Genomic DNA, 14,970 nt, shown 5'->3' on the forward strand with positions numbered 1-14,970 from the left:
TATTTATAGACTGTGATCAAGTCATCCCTTACCCTTCGCTTTGTTAAGCTAAACAGATTGAGCTCCTTGAGTCACTATAAGGCAGGTTTTCTAATCCATTAATCATTCTCCTGGCTCTTCTCTGAACTCTCTCCAATTTTTCAACATCTTTCTTGCACTCTGGACACCAGACCTGGACATGTGATTCCAGTCGCTGTTGCACTAGTGCCAAATATGGAGGAATATAACTTCCCTACTCATACTTAAATCCCCTGTTTGTGCATCCCAGGCTGGCATTAGCCCCTTTGGCCACAGTGTCACACTGGGAGCTCCTGTTCAGCTGATTATCCACCATGATCCCCAAGTCTTTGTTAGAGTCACTGCTTCCACGATAGAGTCCCCCATCCTATAAGTATGGCCTACATTCTTTGCTCCTAGATGTTTGTCTTTACATTTGGCCATATGGAAACACATATTGTTTGCTTGTGCTCAGTTTACCAAGTGATCCAGATCACACTGTATCAGTGACCTGTTCTCTTCATTGTTTACCACTTCCCCAGTTTTTGTGTCATCTGCAAACTTTATCATTGATGATTTTATGTTTTCTTCAACTCATTGATAAAAATGTTAAATAGCATAGGGCCAAGAACCGATCCCTGTGGGACCCCACTAGAAACATATCCATTTACAATTAAATTTTGAGACCTTTTGGTTAGCCAGCTTTTAATCCAGTCCATTAAATGTGTGCCATGTTAATTTTATATCATTCTAGTTTTTTTTATCAAAATGTCATGCAGTACCAAGTCAAATGACTTACAGAAGTCTAAGTATATTACTTCCACACTGTTACCTGTATCAACTGATAATCTCATCAAGAAAAAACATTAAGTTAGTTTGCCAAGATCTATTTTCCTTGAACACTTGTTGATTGGCATTAATGAGATCTGTGATGGGATCCCCCCGGGGTGTAGCCTGGGACTGTGGGATCGCTGTGCCCCCTTAAACTCTCTCCAGCCTCTCTCACAATGCCTTGCTAGTGACCAGCAGCAAACCCCTCCAGGAGCTGTGATCTGTGGAGGAGGGGAAAGCAGTGGATGTGTTATTCCTTGACTTTAGCAAAGCTTTTGATACGGTCTCCCACAGTATTCTTGCCAGCAAGTTAAAGAAGTATGGGCTGGATGAATGGACTATAAGGTGGATAGAAAGCTGGCTAGATCATCGGGCTCAACGGGTAGTGATCGATGGCTCCATGTCTAGTTGGCAGCCGGTTTCAAGCGGAGTGCCCCAAGGGTCGGTCCTGGAACCGGTTTTGTTCAATATTTTCATTAATGATCTGGAGGATGGCGTGGACTGCACTCTCCGCAAGTTTGCAGATGACACTAAACTGGGAGGAGTGGTAGATACGCTGGAGGGTAGGGATAGGATACAGAGGGACCTAGACAAATTAGAGGATTGGGCCAAAAGAAACCTGATGAGGTTCAACAAGGACAAGTGCAGAGTCCTGCACTTAGGACGGAAGAATCCCATTCACTGTTACAGACTAGGGACCGAATGGCTAGGAAGCAGTTTTGCAGAAAAGGACCTAGGGGTTACAGTGGACGAGAAGCTGGATATGAGTCAACAGTGTGCTCTTGTTGCCAAGAAGGCTAATGGCATTTTGGGCTGTATAAGTAGGGGCATTGCCAGCAGCTCGAGGGACGTGATCGTTCCCCTCTATTCGACATTGGTGAGGCCTCATCTGGAGTACTGTGTCCAGTTTTGGGCCCCACACTACAAGAAGGATGTGGAAAAATTGGAAAGAGTCCAGCGGAGGGCAACAAAAATGATTAGGGGGCTGGAGCACATGACTTATGAGGAGAGGCTGAGGGAACTGGGATTGTTTAGTCTGCAGAAGAGAAGAGTGAGGCGGGATTTGATAGCTGCTTTCAACTACCTTTAAGGGGGTTCCAAAGAAGATGGATCTAGACTGTTCTCAGTGGTGACTGAACAAGGAGTAATGGTCTCAAGTTGCAGTGGGGGAGGTTTAGGTTGGATATTAGGAAAAAAAATTTCACTAGGAGGGTGGTGAAGCACTGGAATGGGTTACCTAGGGAGGTGGTGGAATCTCCTTCCTTAGAGGTTTTTTAAGGTCAGGCTTGACAAAGCTCTGGCTGGGATGATTTAGTTGGGAATTGGTCCTGCTTTGAGCAGGGGGTTGAACTAGATGACCTCCTGAGGTCCCTTCCAACCCTGATATTCTATGATTCTATGATTACTCAGCACAACAGCATGTGGAGCCCCCACCCAGCTAGATTGCATGAATGCTCCCAGAGCCACTCATGAATCACACAGAGAAAGGCACCAGAGGCAAATCCCCCTAGCTCCCAGCACTATACCTCAGGAATATACCGTCTTGTAAGATGGGCAGTGCAAATTTATTAATTGGTTCACCACTTCATCAATGGAAAGTGAATATACCCCAGCCTTTGCAAAACCTGAGCAGATTTGCCCCACACTTCATACAAACTCACTGGTAAAGATAAACAATCAAAAAAATGTATTGACTATAAAAGGTAGATTTTAAGTGAAATCAAGTAATAGGCAAAAAGTCAGAGTTAGTTACCAAAAGAAATAAAATATAAGCACGCAGTCTAAATTCTCAACCCTATTAGACTGGTCAACATCTAGATTAAGCAGTTTTTCTCATCCCACTGGATATTGCAGTCCTTAATATACAGGTTTGTTCTTTAAACCTGGGCCAATCTCCTCTGTTGGAGTCTTGTCTTCTTCTCAGTGTCTTAGTTGCTTGTAGCGTAGGTGGGGGCAGGAGAAGAGCCCAGCATATGGCCTCTGTGACTGTTTTATACTCTTAGTCCATGTGCTTGGAAAACACAAGTCCAGGTATGCCTGGGAGCATTGCTGAGTCTCCAGGCAAGCAGGGCCGGCTCCAGGGTTTTTGCCACCCCAAGCGGCGAAGGGGAGGGGGGGAAGCCGCGATTGGCACTTCGGCAGCTGCTCTTCCGCGCCGCTTCATTCTTCGGCGGCAATTCGGCGGCTGGTCCTCCCACCACCGAATTGCCACCAAAGACCCAGACGTGCCACCCCCTTCTGAGAGCCGCCCCAAGCATCAGCTTGCTGTGCTGGTGCCTGGAGCCAGCCCTGCAGGCAAGGTTGAACAATTCCCGTGGTGTGGCCTCATGCGGGTGAGTCATTGCATTGTAGCTCCCTTGCTGGACAATGGTTATTGATGGGTTGATTGATAACCCACCCGGGTGCTGGTTACTTTCCTTGCTGTTGCCTCTGGGGAGCTAATATCTGGCTGATTCCCCAATTTACTGCATGTTTTAGTGACAACCATACTACACAATTCTCATAACTTCATATGCATTAATGATACACATATATGGATAGAGAAATGACTTTCAGCAGATCATAACCTTTCCCCTGATACCATACAAGGCATGCTTTATATGTAAGATCACGATTACATGAAAATGAGGAATATGGGGGTTCCATGACACTCCCCCAAGGTATAGAATGTCACAATATCAACCTCCTTTCCATCTTTATTAATCAAGTCCCATATCAGCAGCTCCACTATCTTGCCTAGGATTGATGTCAGACTGACAGGCCTATAACTACCTATGTTGTCTCATTTACTCTTTCTAAAATATTGGCACCACATTAGCTTTCTTCCAGTTCTCTGGAGCTTCCCCAGAGTTCCAAGACTTATTGAAAATCAACATTAATGGTCCTGATTGTTCATCTACCAACTCTTTTAGAGTTCTTGGATGCAAGAAAAATACTAAGTCAAATAACTGCCAAGAGGGAGAGAAAGAAGAAGAGAGATGTTAAGAAGCAGAAGCAAGGGGGGAGAAAAAGATTTCTTTTATTGTTGAACATGAAGTGAAGTGGAGAGCTGATGAGACAGCTGTGCATATCCTTTATCTACTCCAGGCATGAAAACGAGAGAATGAGGCGCGACAGCCATGTACTATCCTTCATTCCTGATATGTGTGGACAGAGCCTAGCATGTTGTAGGCAACAGATAGAGTGATGAAAAGAAAAGCCAAGAGCCTCAAAAGCGACTTGTGATTTATGGGTGCCTCAGTTCTGGGGTGGGGCAGAGACCTGTAACTTGAGACACCAAAAGGGGCCCAATTTGCCAAAAGCACTGAACACCCACCCTGTGAAAATCCAAGTAAAACTTTAAAAAAAACAAATGGAACTCTTCCCAGAAAATGGAAAATTCCAATAATGTTGACAGTTTTCATGAAGTGTTTTATTTAAAAAAAAGAAGACTATTTTTTGACTTTGTGAAAAATTTCAACTGGCTCCGTGTGTTACCAAGGGTGAAGCATGTGAAACCCAGGTTTGGAATCTTCTCAGATCTAGTTCAACAGCTGGGATTCCACTTCTGCTCAGTTGGTCTGCTGTAGGTGCAATTCTGCTCTTGACCTTAGAGAAGTGAGAGTCTTGTACTTGATCCAATCTGAACTGTGCATCTGTGATTGTGGGTTCATTATTGATTATAAACATCTGTTGCATGGGTATTGTACTATTTTAAGGACTTTTTCTGAAAGGCAGGGCAGTGTCTAAAACAGAGTTTCTAAAAGATTTCTAGGAAGTGTGAGCAGGTATTTAATAATTTTTCTGATTTGCTGTCATTTATTATTTCTGAGCAGGTTTTTGTGTAATTCCAGGTCTGGGTCACAAGAGGGAGCAATTGTCCCATTTGTTGGATCAGTGCAAGGGGAGGCTGAAGAAAAGAGTGGGTTCTGTGCATGCCTCTGGAACTGACTTGAAACTGAATTAGTTTGTTCTGTGCACTTAGGTGCAGTCCTGCTCCCCTTGAATGCCATGGCATTAGGCAAAGTTCCCACTAGCTTAGTATTGCCGGTGGGGGGGATATCATCTTGATTGTCAGTGTTGCTTTTTAAATGTATGTCGGGCCCATCCTGGTGCCACGTGGGTGCATATTAGATCAGACAAACAGCTGTTGCCTCCTCCTCTGCTCTGCCAGCAAAGCCAGCCTTTACCACCCATTTGTTGTACTTTTGTGCTTTCTCACATGCTGTCCCTCGCGCTTTGGAGAAGCTCCCCGGAAACATCTGCAAGGCCAACTCGTCATCCTCCTTAAAACTCCCCTCTGCGGCGATGCCTACAATACACTTCCCAATGATCAGGCAGCTGGGCCAAGATGTTTAAAAGCAGTGAGGTGCTCTACTCCCATTGAAATCAGCCTGGGCCCTGGTGCGCTGTGACTGTTGATTATCACGCTGACTAGAACTGTCTCGCTGTTGTCCCTTGCTGTGTAGGCAAGCCCTAAGTGTAAGACAAGTGACTGTGCTGTAGTAAGCCCTGCTGCACTGCAGGCCTTTCTGGTAGGGTTGCCAAACCCTCCTGGTTTCGTCAGGAGTCTCCCAGAATTGGGCTCTATCTACTGAAGCCAAACCGGGATATTTTAGGCCGCTTAAAGTCCAGCGGCATAGCAGGGATAAGGCAGGCTGTGGGAACTGTAGCCAATACGAGCTGCGGGGGCAGTGCCTGCAGGCAGGAGCAGTGCGCGGCGCCCCCTGTCCCCCCCTCAGGGGCCGCAGGGATGAGCCAGCCACTTCCAGGAGCGGCACGGGGCCAGGGCAGGCAGGGAGCCTGACTTAACACCTCAGCAGCCGCCCTAAGTAAGTGCTGCCAACCAGAGCCCACACCCCTCACCCCCTCTCACATCCTAACCCCCTGCCCCATCCCTGAGCCCCCTCCAGCACCCAAACTCCCTCCCAGAGCTTGCACCCCACACCCCATCCTGCACCTCAAACCCCTGCCCCAGGCTCAGCCTAGAGCCCCTTCCCACACTCCAAATCCCTCTGCCCCAGCCCAGAGCCCACACTCCCTCCCACAACCCAACCCCCTACCCCACCCTGGTGAAAGTGAGTGAGCGTGGGGGAGAGCGAGCGATGGAGGGAGGTGGGATGGATGGGGGCAGGTCCTCAGAGAAGGGGTGGGGCGGGGCCTTGGGGAAAGGGTGGTGAAGGGGGAGGGGCAAAGGTGTTTGGGTTTGTGTGATTAGACAGTTGGCAACCCTACTTCCGGACCCTGTAGCAGTGTCCACACCAGATGTTACTGCACAGCAAGCTGGTGCACTGTAGATTCACACTCTGGCTTGCCACGTCGTAATTTGCTATGTAGACAAGCTCCTAGATTAGAGCTTAAGCTCCTTAGGTCAAGGACTGTCTTTTTGTTCTGTCTTTGTACAGTGCCTAGCACAATGGGGTTCCGGTCCATGACTGGGGTTCCTAGGTGCTACATGAAAGCCAAAATGCAGAAAGGTACTTTGCACTGCTTCCTAAATGGCCTTCTCGTTTCAGTTGCACCAGAAACCCACGTCCAAACACCCTTGAATTTTGCGGGAGTTTGAAATCCAAACCTGGATCTACATATACATTTTGCAAATGACCTCACTGCTGTAATGGGCCCCACCAGAACCCCACCTCAGATCTGAGTTTTGTTATGAGTGTGCATCTCGGGTCTGCATAATGTTTTTAGTCATCAAGGTCAGGTGAAGAGATGCACTGGAGATTGGGAAGGGACATGGATACCCCAGGACGGAGGCTAGGAACAGATGCAACGAGCAGCAGTGAGAGTTGGAAGATGTGAGCTCTGGGGGTCAAGCAGCTAGTAGAAGGAGAGAGGAAGGAAGTGAACTCTGGGAAGTGTGGGAGGCTTGTGCCCCTAAAAGGAGAGGGGAAGACAGGAGGGAAGAAAAGATGGAGGAGGAAGAGGGAAAAGGAGACAGGCACATTAAGTGCACCCAGCGTTTGCTAGGGTTAGCACTGGTCCAGGGTCTCAGCCATATTAGACTGAGGCTTGGTTCTCCACTGCCTAGCATCTTGTGAAGTCGCTTACACCCGGGCAAAGTGAGTGTGACCCTCATCCGGATATCAGGGCACCATATTATTATCTCAGTCACACAGATCCTCCATTAGATGTTTGGTCAGCTCAGGTATGTGGGTGAGTGGGTATGGTCCAGGCACAAGAGGACGAATTCATGGGGAGTGGGGGAGATGCACAGCAGGAGGCGATGAGCTCTTGAGTAGTAAAGACCCTTTGGAGATGTATAGGAATATTGGAGATCAGATGATTCTGGGGATGGGAAAGAGGCCCAGGAGCTTCTCACTTTTATTATGACCGTAGCACCTGGAGGGCTCCAAGGATGAATTCACATTGGAGCAGGTACAGAGAAGGGCTCCTAGGATGATCAAGGGAATGGAGAACCTGTCTTACCTGTCGAAAAGAGTTTGGCTTTTCTAGCCTAGCCAAACAAGCCTGAAAGGGGATCTGCTTACCCCCTCAAGTATTTATAGAGAGCAAATACCAGGAAGGGAGAAGAACTATTCAAGCTAAAGGACAATGTTGGTACAAGAACAACTTGGTCATGTGTAAATTTAGGCTGGTTTCTAGCTATGGGAGGAGCAAAGTTCTGGAACAGCCTTCCAATAGGAGCAATGAGGCAAATGCCCTACATAGTTTTAAGATCTTGATAAGCTTCTGACTCAGATTCTGTGATGGAGCTGCCTGTGAAAGCAAGGGATAGGACACGATGGCCTAGGAGCTCCCTTCCAGCCCTGTGCTCTAGTGAAGATCAGAGGCCGATTGCGGGAGGCATTGTACAAGCGTGGTGAAAGAATGTCCTTGCCCCAAAGAGCCTACAGGACAAACCAAGGCACTGAGAGAAAGAGAGTGACCTGCCAAAGGTCAGTCAGCAGGGAATAGTATCCCTGTCTCATGAGGCCACTGATACTGATCGCCAGCGCTGCAGTCACTTAACGTTATGTCAGAAAGTATTATAGCTGGGCCCAAACATCACAGTCCCACTGTCCTCCCTGCACCTCACTGAAATGACTGAACATTACATAGATGAGCCCCAAGGCAGAGGTGGGGAGCCAGCATGGTATGGCATAGTGGCATGGGCAGCAACACAGGGTGCAGGCAAGCTGCGTTCTGTTCCTAGATCTGCAAGGGACCTGGGGTGAGCCCTCTTTGCTTCTGTCTTTTCAATTTAGATTGTGAACTCTTTAGGCCAGGGACCATCGGTCACTCAGCACGCATTCAGGTCAGTGGTGTAGTTATGGGCAAACCATTCACTTTGCATTTAAGGAATAAAGCATTGACTCACTTCTGCTCTGCTGTGATAAGCAAATCCTGTCTGTGCGTGGTAACTCCGTCTGTAGGAGTGAGTGCCAAAAAACATTTTAATGGCACTTCTGTTTTTTGCCCCTAGCCTAAACCCAATTCAAAATAAGGGCATTTCCGCACCCCCATAGTGCCAGGCCTGGGACATCAAAAAGGGCAACTTACCTCCCTTCCTGTTTACCATGACACCAGTGTCCTGGCTGAGCACATGAGAATCTAGACACCACTGTAGAGTTAGTAACAGAAAAAGGTTGGTTGGTCTGTGAAACACTTGTGTGATATTCTGGGGCTTGCCAGTCGACATTGAGTTTGGTTTTAAAATACATGTATCCCTTCCAGAACAAACTCAGTTCAAATCCAGAGCATGTTTCCTGCTGATGAATGGAGCTAGGCTGTACTCAGTGGTGACAGATGACAGAACAAGAAGCAATGATCTCAAGTTGCAGTGGGGGAGGTCTAGATTGGATATTAGGAAAAACTGTTTCACTAGGAGGGTGGTGAAGCACTGGAATGGGTTACCTAGGGAGGTGGTGGAATCTCCATCCCTAGAGGTTTTTAAGGCCCAGCTTGACAAAGCCCTGGCTGGGATGATTTAGTTGGGGTTGGTCCTGCTCTGAGCAGGGGGTTGGACTAGATGACCTCCTCAGGTCTCTTCCAACCCTAATCTTCTATGGTTCTATGATAGGTTGGTCTGCGGTCTGCATGAGGGATAGAAGGACCCATGGATACCCAGCTGCCACAAATGGACCCCTTCTCTCATCAGAATCTCTTTTCCCTCCTCCTGTATGCACAGCCAAGTGACAGCTGAGCTGAATTTCCTCAAACCACAACGTTACAGCGGGTATAAAATTAGGCCAAGCACGTTTGCGCCTCCTTAGTTAAAGTCACAACATATAATAATAAAAACCCAATATTACCCTGTATTCCCAGCTTCATCTGCGCCTGGGTTTTCTCCCTTCCTATGTCATCTGTCCCTGAGCTGTGCCTGCTGCTCATTCCAGGGATGTTTGTCCTGGCCGTCCCAAGGAATGCAATGCCCTGGATTTGCATGGGGCCCGGACTGAAGCTCTTCGACACAGAACAGCAGTGAAGTCAGAGGAAGCGTATTTTTAACCCGCACTCAAACGAAAGGAAACGAGCCAGAGGAAACACATCAAAGCCCTGACAATGAAAACCCCAGCTAGCTTTCAAGTTTGACTTTTCCCAGGGCACTGGCTCCCTCCCTCCCTCTGAAACCCCCCCGGCCAGCTATAGAAAGAATAGGGCAGCTGCAGCTCTATGTATCAGGAGCCAAAGTGGCAGTCACTCTGAGCATGCCAGGGCTCCATTGTCATTCCCCTGGGCTGCTGATTCTAAGAGCCAGGCCGTGTGCCTGCCTCATTGCACATTTACTGCAACTGCACATGAAATGAGCTGGTGGGTCTCAGGCCACTTGCCATTCAAGCAGGTGTCCTCATGCTAAATGTCACTCTGCCACCTGACATGAATTAGCCCCCTCGGTGGCAGTCTCTGCAGAGAGATCCAGGGTTGAATTGGCCCTGGTGCCTGGGCTTCACTCCCCTTTCATCCCGCTGTGCATCAGTGATTCTGGTTGGCTGGGCAATGCAGGGAGCTTGCCTGGCTGCTGCTTATCCTGGAGCTGTTTTGTGACTCAACAGAGGCCATCAGTCCCCAGGACCGCTTTCCCAGCCCCTTTCCTCAGCACTTCACCCCCTGAGCTGCACCCTAGCAGCACTCAAACAAGCATTAGAGGGATCCATCAGCCATAATGGAGAGAGATGCTATAACGGGAAATGCAGGGATCCTGGAGGACTTCTCTCCTTTCCTTCCCAAAAATCTAGGGCTTATAACTATCATCCCTCCTACAGGATGCAGGTCAGCCCCCATCTGACAGGTACTCGTGATACCAAGCACCAAATCACAGGGGAGCCCCTTCCAAACAGGAACAGAACAACTTTGCTTCTTTGTATTCATCCCCAGCTATGAAATCCCTGTTGAGCCACAGCCCATTGAAGTCAATGAGAGGACTTCACTAGGCTTGAGTTCATGCCCTGTGAGAGCAAATTTCTATGCCAGAGTTGAGTTCCCAGGCGTCTAGTTTTTTACCAGTACACCTGGTCGAAAAGGGAAACTGGTGGCTCCAGTTAGCATCGCTGACTGGGCCATTAAAAGTCCTGTTGGCCACCCGCAGTGGGGTAGGCAGGGTGCCTGCCTGGCTCCATCCAGAGCCCAGGAAGCTGCCGGCATCTCCCTCCGGCTCCTAGGCGTAGAGGCGGCAACAGGGGCTCTGCACACTGCCCCCACCCCGAGCGCTGACTCCACAGCTCCCATTGGCTGGGGCAGAGCATGGAGCCTCCACCTAGGAGCAGATGTTGCCACCTCCGGGAGCCATCTGAGGTGAGCACCGCCAGAGCCTGCACCCTTCACCTCCTCCCACCCCCCAACCCCCTGCCCCAGCCCTGAGCCCCCTCCCACACCCAAACTCCCTCCTGGAGCCTGCACCCCACACCCCATTCTACACCCCAACCCCCTGCCCCAGCCCGGAGCCCCCTCCTGCACACCAAACTCCTCAGCCCCAACTCCCAGTCCAGATTCCCCTCCTGCACCCCAAACCCCTCATCTCCAGCCCCACCCCAGAGCCCTCATCCCCAGCCGGAGCCCTCACCCCCTCTCACACCCCAACCCCCTACCCCAGCCCAGTGAAAATGAGCAGATGAGCGAGGGTCGGGGAGAGTGAGCAAATGAGCGAGGGGGGATGGAGTGAGTGGGTACGGAGACTCAGAGAAGGGGCAGGGCCAGGGCATGGCCTCAGGGAAGGGGGGCAGGAGGCAGAGCAAGGGTGTTTGGTTTTCTGCAAATAGAAAGTTGGCAATTTTACACCAGAGTCTTAGCCCAGCTATAGAATAACCCTCTAGAGAAGTGGACAGTAACAGCATCACACACTCAATGTTGCTATTGCAGGCTGTGGGGCTGCAATATTGCTGTGGGGCACAGCAGTGGGGAATGCAGTGCAGCATTGGAATGCAGTGTGGCATAGGACTACTGAAGCAAATACTAAAGTCAAAGGGGGATTCACAGCTCCATGGGCCTGGCAGTAAGCATTAGAGATGGATTTTCCATCCCAGGAAAAATTTCAAGATTTTAGAAAAAAGAACTATTCCAATTCAGGATGAAAAGCTGAAAATTTTAGTGAAACGATTTTTTTAGAAAATCATTTCAATTTCAACTTTAAAAAATATATATAGAAAAAAGGCAAATTTCAAAACAAAAAGTGGTTTCAAAATGAAAAACAGAAACTTTTCATTCCCAAATTTTGCAAACGGGACATTTTGACATTTTCTAGTTCTTTCTTTGTCAGAATGAAATTTCATCAAAAGTGATAAGATTTTGTTAAAAAAAAAATGTGTTTAATCAAAATGGAATTTTCTGACTGTTTCAGCAAAAATATTCCATCCTGCTCTAGTGAGTGCCTGCTGTGCAGAGAGGGCCCCTGGTGAGTCCCGGTCACGGATCCCATGGGATTGTGTCCCATTCACACCCAACACTCTCCTGGGCAGTTGCTGGGGCAGAGACGCAGGCACTGTGGGTTGGGCTGTAGGGACAGCCTGCTCACACAAAGAAACATTGGGCACAGACACCATTCTGATAACACAGCCCACTGTGGCCTCAAGGAAAGTCTGTTCCAAGCAATCCAGTAGAGCAAACAGGGGGTTAGACCTGCCAGAGAACTGGACCAGAGTTCTCATTGCTTGGGGTAGGGAGCAACATGAGAAAATCAAACAAAGAATTTAAACCTCTAGGGAAAGCGCAGTTCCCCCTTCATTGTTCTGCCACTGGCCCTGACTACCCTAGCCGGGCACAGTGAGCTCCTCCCCACCCCCAAGTCAGCTGGTCTTGCCCCCACTGCACTGCTCTGTGGATGGTTAATGTGTGTACCTGTCCCCTGTCTCCCAGCACGTATGGAGCACCAGCTAGCTTGTCCTAAAGCCTTGGTGTAGAACTCAAGAGCTGTTTCCCTAGTGATACACTTAGGTGAAATGTATGTGAGCTCTGCTATCTGCAGTAGCTCTGCCAATGCACCTCGGTCCTGATCCATAACACCCTTGTAAGCTCTGTGGCTTCTTGGGAGGAGAAGCTGATGCTCATACTGAATTATGACTAGGAGAGACTGGGAAAGGTCACTTCTGGGAGTGAGGCTTTCTGGACCAACAGCTTGTGGGGATGATCAGAGCAGGTGGATCTGTGAGTCCCTGAGCCTCGAGAGAGGCCATACTACCCAGATCCCAATCTCCCTCAGCTCCAAAGGGCTTTGACAATCAAACCAGATCCAGGGTTTAGATTCCCTCTGAAGTCCATAAGCCAACCTGAAACCCTAAATCAAACACTCCTCCCCACCAGCTCTCAGCTTTGGAGCATGGGACAAAATGTTGATCTGACTTTTGGGTTGAGGCCCACAAATGGGGAGGACTCTCAAGACAATTTAGCTGGGCTCATCCTTAGCAAGTAGCCTCCTGGAGATACTGTCCTAAGGACACGGCCATTTCAGAAGCCAAGGATCCAGCAGAGTCCCATAGCCCCAGCAGCAGGGGAAGGCTCAGAGAGCCAGGCTGCTGTGGGAAGCGAGAGGAAGCACAGCTAGAGCAGCTGCAGAGATGCATGCCTGTTCCTCCCAAGGGAGAAAGCCCTGCTGCAATCCCCCAGGCTTTCCCCTTGCCCTCTCTCCACCTTGGCCTGCATTAACTCCTCATTAGGAAAAGCAGTGAAAGGCTGGTGGGTCTGTTCCAAGCTGGAGCACCATTTCCTCTTGCTGGCTCTCTGAGACCCACTCGCTTTCTGCACTAATCCGCCCCCACCCCTGCGCTCACACACTCTGTCAGATGGGGCTGTTACTTATGCAGAAGAGAGGCTGGGGAGCGATAACATGACCTCTCTCAGCTGTGCTTCCTGCCCTTGAAGAGAGAATTTGCTTCATTTCTGGCATTCCCAGGGTCAGCTGGGTTCTAGGGCACCTCAGCTTTCCTTCTCCTGCTCTGAGTGCAGCCTTTCCCCACTCCTTCCCCCGTTGCTCCCAGACTCTGTGCTTCCACATCCACCCTGGGAGGACAGAGAGGATAGGGATCACAGCCAGACAAAACAGAAATAGTACAACTGGTAACCGACATGTGCATTCAGCACATCACCAGCTCCTCTGGCCAGCCTATGCCTATGACCCAGCTCATCAAGCAGGTGTTTGGGGTAAGGACTAAGTGCTGAGCAGCTGGGCTCACTCCCCCGTCAGAGCTGCACAGGTGGCTCTGAATGGAAACCCCATCCTAGATCTCTTTGGCATGGCCTCGAAGTTAGACTGTAATGGGGCTTGCCGGATCACAAGAGGTGCTGAGCACCCGCGAATACATGCGATTCCAAGGGTCAAGCTAGGGAACTGGGAAGCTGATAGATGTATTCAAACGTTTATTTGGCCTTATGAGTACAGCTGGGGAAAAAAATTTGGTGTGTAGTAAATTCCCTGACAAATGCATTTGTCAGGGCACCAAAACAATTTGTGAATTTGGGGCAAATTCGGTGAATAATTTGGCTAAAAAACTGGATTTTTTTTTTTCAAAAAAGCCCCAACGGTTCACTTCAACCATTTTGAAACAAGGCAGTTTTACTTTTCATTTTGAAGCAAGTTTCATTTTGAAATTTAGCTGTATTTATTTTTTAAAAAATATAAAAAGGGTGAAAAACACCCAAGAGCTAAATGGAAAATTGAAAAAAAAATGTTGTTTTGTTTTTTTAGTTTTGTTTTCGATCAAAAAACAGCCAAATAAATAAATAAAGTGGAAATGCCTATATGATGCTTTGTGTGTGCGTGTGTGTTTATTTGGGGAGGGGGGTCTTGTGTAATTTAGTTTTGGGGTGGTTTTTTATCTGAAATCATTTTTATTTTTGTTTTACATTTCAGCCACACACAAAAAAAATCACGAAAACATTTCAGTTTTGGCCACCAAACAGGAAAATCTGTTTTTCTCTCAAGGCTACTTGTGAGTATAGCTTTAAGGGTTAAAGGTCATGGGGTAGTCAATTATTTTTTGTTAGATCCAGATTTTTTGGTCAAGGTCTAGGTAAGGTCCAGATTCCAGAGAAAATAATAAAAAATAACAATAATGATAATAATAAGAAAATAAAAAGATTTTGAGATCCATTCAAAATTGCCTGGCAGTTCGAATTTGGCCCGTGGTCCACTTATTGAATGCTCCTGATCTAGGGCTAGGCATAGCAATATGGAGTTTTACAGGGCTCCAGTTAGATGAAGGGGACTGCACCACCTCCCATTCTATAACTGCATTCCCCTCTCCACTAGGAAAACAGAGGCCACAGTCTGCAGGTGGTAGCAACTGCTGCACCCAACTTTCCACCTCAATAAGGTAGTGATGGGCGCATTGCAAGTAAAGAGATAGGTGTGTGCTGTTGTTCTTATCTCATAGTCCCTTAAATAGGATTCCATTCCTTTTTTTAGCATGCTGCTTCTGCTTCTGCCTTCTCAGATACAAATTGTTTAACTATAGGATCTGTTTCTCTTCCAAGCTTTGCTTTCCTGTGCATCCCATAGTTAAAGAAGTGTTCTGTATTTGGGGGGGAAAGATGATGTCATATCACATGATAGCACTCTTTCCATTCTGCTATTTTCTCAGGAGGATGTTAAACAACTGCTACTAAAGTTAGACATTTTTCAATTAGTAGGTCTGGATAACTTACATCCAAGAGTTTTAAAAGAAGTGACTGAGGAGCTCTCTGTACTGTTAATGTTGATTTTCAATACATCTTGGAAAACCTAGGAAG

This window comes from Terrapene carolina, unplaced genomic scaffold (genome assembly GCF_002925995.2).
Source record: "Terrapene carolina triunguis isolate 2854851 unplaced genomic scaffold, T_m_triunguis-2.0 Scaffold983, whole genome shotgun sequence".
In the NCBI taxonomy this organism is placed as follows: Eukaryota; Metazoa; Chordata; order Testudines; family Emydidae; genus Terrapene; species Terrapene triunguis.